At 40.1% G+C, this 4,822-nt stretch overlaps 1 pseudogene; it reads right to left on the reverse strand.

Moving 5' to 3' along the window:
- Positions 1 to 2,906: 2,906 nt before the first annotated feature.
- On the reverse strand, positions 2,907 to 3,578 carry LOC102475830 (ras-related C3 botulinum toxin substrate 1 pseudogene; annotated as a pseudogene).
- Positions 3,579 to 4,822: the final 1,244 nt, after the last annotated feature.

Below are 4,822 nucleotides of genomic sequence, written 5' to 3' on the forward strand. Positions count from 1 at the left end.
AGAGAGAAGAAAAATGAGAAAGCAAGTCCACAGGTCTGGGACTTGAACCATGGTCTGCCATGTGGGAGTATAGCACCCTGAACCATCATGACATGTCTGTATCTTTTTAGTTGTCTTGGTATAGTACTCTCTTCAGAATTTCTCTTTTTTTTTTTTCTTCTGAGAGGTTTTTGCTGTAGGGTGCGTTTGCTTGCCAGACAGACAGAGAGAGACAGAGAGACAGAAAGTGAGAAATCACCGCCCAGAGGGGATGGCCATGCCACAATCCCTTCTCCTCCTTTCTCCTCTTGGGATCTTGAGTATGCATGCACATGCGCCCGGCATGAGTTTTAAGCCACCGGGTCCGGGACGTGAACCGCAGTCAACTACATAGGAGTCCAGCGACATAGCCATCATGCTAACTGCTGGTCCCTCTTCAGAATTTCTTGAAGAGGTGGCCTGTTGTTGGTAAATTCTTTCAGGTTTTGTTTATCCAAGAATGTTTGTATCTTTTCTATCCATTTGGAGGATAATCTTGCTGGGTATATAATCTTGGTTGAAATAGTTTTTCTTTCAACATGTTGACTTTATCTTCCCATTCTTTCCTTGATTGCGTTGCTTCTGGTGAGAGGTCTGATGTTAGTCTGATGGGATAACATTTGTAAGTAACTTGACATTTCTCTCTTGCCAATTTTATTATTTTATCTTTATCTGTTGTTTTGGCCAATCTGATTATGATGTGCCATGGAGATGATCTTCTTAGGTTGATTCTATTTGGGATCCTTTGTATTTCGTGGGTCTGGATGTTTGAATGCTTCTCTGGGATTGGAAAGTTTTCTTCCAAGATTTCATGGAATAGATTATCAATGGTACCTAGTATTTTTCATATATCACATTCTTTTTTTTTTTGATCTTTCTGATGATTTTTTTTTAGGTCAAAATTTTGTTTTCTATGTCTAAGATCCAGGCTGTTGGAGTGAACAGTGAGGCCTACCCAGATCAGGGTTAAGTATCCTGGCAAACCAGGTCTGGGACTTGAACCATGGTCATCCATGTGGGAGTCCAGTGTCCTTAATCACCATGCCACCTGCTGGTCCCTGGACCACACTTTTTCAATCCATTCATCTGTTCTTGGACATTTTTTTTATGATTCAAGGATTTATTAAATCATACATGCAAAACATATTGCTAATTTCATTAGCAAAAGATCAATGTAAAAACACTCCACAATTCTGCAACTGTCAATTTAAAAAATTTTATTCTAGTGGTTGAAAGGTCCAACATTGTATTCTTACCTGTGAGTAAGTTGTACAGAACATCATTAGCACTAGCACAGTTTACAGAACCTCACAGACCCAAAGGAACAGTGTTAGGCAAAGCAACAAGAAGTATGTGGCCATGTGGGGGAGGTAAAGAGGATCAGTTTTAGTGAAGTGACATTGTTGGTGATCTGGCAAGACAGTGATGTTAAGAAGGTTCATAGTTTAGAATATCTAAAATATTTAAAAAAACCGTAAAGCTGCAACACATGATTTTTATACCTAGTTACTAAAAAACTAAGGAAAACACTTATTAGCTTTGAATAAAGCAATATAAAAATAAGAATGCACTTTTACTAATTTACAAAAAAGTCTAATACATTATCAAAAAAATTTTATAATACAAAGAGGTATATTGCTCATTCATAAGGGGCTCTATAAGAAATGCACTTACTAAGTTATCAACTATGGTAATGACTAGTTCAAAGATGAATTAAATGCCCAATTTTTGGGAGGGAGATGTAAGAAAAAGGAAAAGCTTATGAAAATACATACTGGTAATACCGAACTTTCTTCATCATCTACTGCTTATGGTAGAAATTAGCCTTTTAAAATTTTTTACCTGTGACACTTTTGTTCAGTTTGATTATTCCATGGACAGTGCAGTGTAAATTAATAACCACTTAAAATTTTTTCAAAATACTGTCTTTATCCTTTGATCACATCAAGTGTTTCACACACTCCACCCCAGCACACCCACAACTAAGAACAGAATACTTCATTAAAGGAAACACATAAATAAGAATTCTGTTCAAAATTGCAGCAAAAGCTATTCAACTATTTTTTTGAAAAAATATTCACTACAAAATCAAACAGATTGATCCAGAGAGTTGAGGTGTTAGACTCTTTCCATGATAATATAAAGTACAAGGTTATGTAATAAACTTGGGTTGGTAAATTATTTTATTTTTAATTTTTTAGAGGTTTTTGCTATAGGGCGTGTGCACTCACCAGAGAGACAGAGAGATAGAAAACAAGAAATCACCCCCTGGGGGTATGGCCACACTGCAATCCCTTCTCCTCTGTTCTCTTGGGATCTTGGGCACACACACACAAACGCCAAGCATGAGTTTAAGCCACCGGGTCCAGGACTCGAAACATGGTCGACTACGTGGGAGTCCAGTGACATAGCCATTATGCCAATAGCTGGTCCCAGGTTGATAAATTATTGATGCATTAAATGGCAACATTTCATTAAGGCAGTTGTTGTGCTTTACCTATCCAAAAACTCCTTAGAAAGTGCCTCTCCTAAGAGCAGAAACTAGTCTTAAAGACAAAGATCTTTAAACAGTTAAGTGCTTGGTGTTCTTAGCACAACAATGCAACTTAGTTCAGAAGATATTTTGGCAGCTCTTATTCTGAGCAAGAAATAGGGACTTTTGAAAAATAAGGCTTTAAGAGGGCTTGTCATTTTAGAGCTAAATTTTAATAGGATGTGAGTTTGTACTCTTAAAACAAAAACCTTAGAATTATTGGTTGGTTCAAAATTATTTTATGGAAAAATTAATCTGTAACAAAAACTTGGCATTGAGTGCAAAGCCTCCACCGTAATTGAGCAAAGCATATAAAGGTTCTGAGGGACAGGACAAGAACGATGGACTCAGACATTTACAGCAGCAGGCATTTTCTCTTCCTCTTCTTGACAGGAGGTGGGCAGAGAACTGCTCCAATAGCTTCATCAAACTCTGTCTTGAGGCCTTGCTGTGTGAGCGCTGAGCACTCTAGGTATTTTACACCACCATCTCCATAGCCATGGCTAGACCATGTGGGTAGGTGATGAGAGTCAGCTTCTTTTCCTTCAGTTTCTTAATTGTGTCCTTATCATCTGAAAGATCAAGTTTAGTTCCCACTAGAATGATGGAAGTACTGGGACAATGGTGTCGTACTTCAGGATACCACTTTGCATGGACATTTTTGAATGATGCAGAACTCACAAGGGAAAAGCAAATTAAGAATATATCTGTCTGTGTATAGGATAGGGGGTGTAATCTGTCATAATCTTCTTGTCCAGCTGTATCTCATAAACCCAGAGTCACTGGTTTTCCATCCATCATAACATTGGCAGAATAGTTATCAAAGACAGTAAGAATATATTCTCCAGGGAAGGCATTGATTGTATAACTGATCAATAGACAACTTTTACCTATGGCTCTGTCTCCCACCCACACACACTTGGCCTGCATTTGGGCCGCTCACTTGGTGGCGGTGACTGTGATGGGGCGCTGAGGGGGGAAGCATCAGGCTCGGGGCGCTGCAGAACAGCAGGAGTGCTAGTTTGGGTGGAAGGTCTCGGAGTGCCGGAGCCACTGTCCACTTCACCCTGCCCTCCACGGACTGGAAGCTGAAGCCTGGCAGTGGCCACCACCCATAGCTGAGAAAAATTGCCTGTTCTTGAACATTTGAGTTGGTTCCTTGTCTTAGTAATTGTCAAAAATGACAATAAAAGGGAACCAGCAGTTAGCGTAATGGCTATGTCGCTGGACTCCCACGTAGTCGACCGCGGTTCACGTCCCGGACCCGGTGGTTTAAAACTCACGCCGGGCACGTGTGCGTGCATGCCCAAGATCCCGAGAGGAGAATGGAGGAGAAGGAATTGCGGTGTGACCATCCCCTCTGGGGGGTGATTTCTCGCTTTCTGTCTCTATGTCTCTCTCTGTCTGTCTGGCGAGCGCACGCGCCCTATAGCGAAAATCTCTCAAAAAAAAAAATACAATAAAAGTGGATGTACAAATGTTTTACTGAGTGTATTTCTATCCTTAGGGTAGAGATCCAGGAATGGAGTTACTGGATCATATGGCAGTTCTACTTATAGGTTTTTGAGGAACCTCCATGTGGGTCTCCAGAGTGAATGTACTTAATTTACATTCTCACCGACAGTGTAAGAATGTTCTCTTTTCACCACAGCCTCAATAGTACTTATTCTTTATTATTATTTTTTTAATTTTAGCCAATTCTGACTAGAGTAAGGTGGTATCTCATTGTGGTCTTGATTTGCATATCCCATATGATAAGGGATGTTGAGCATTTTTTTCATATGCTTTTTGGTTGTTTGTAAGTATTCCTTAGAAAATTGTCTGTTGGGACCAGCAGTTAGCATAATGGCAATGTCACTGGACTCCCACATAGTCAACTGCGGTTTGAATCCCAGACCCGGTGACTTAAACTCACGCCGTGCATGTGTGTGTGTGTGCCCAAGATCCCGAGAGGAGAATGGAGGAGAAGGGATTGTGGGGTGGTCATCCCCTCTGGAAGGTGATTTCTCGCTTTCTATCTCTCTGTCTCTCTCTGTATGTCTGGCGGGCACACGTGCCCTGTAGCAAAAACCTCTCTCAAAAAAAAAAAAAACAACTAAAAGAAAATGGTCTGTTTTAGCTCATTTGCCCATCTCTTAATTAAATTATTTTTTGGGGGGAGGAAGGGTAGGCTGCTTGATTTCCCTGTATATTCTGGTCATTAGTTCTTTATCTGAGACATAGTTTGCAATTCTGTGAAGAATACACCTGGTAATTTGATTAGGATTGCTT

The sequence above is a fragment of the Tupaia chinensis genome, unplaced genomic scaffold, assembly GCF_000334495.1.
Source record: "Tupaia chinensis unplaced genomic scaffold, TupChi_1.0 Scaffold149780_1, whole genome shotgun sequence".
Classification (NCBI taxonomy): domain Eukaryota; kingdom Metazoa; phylum Chordata; class Mammalia; order Scandentia; family Tupaiidae; genus Tupaia; species Tupaia belangeri.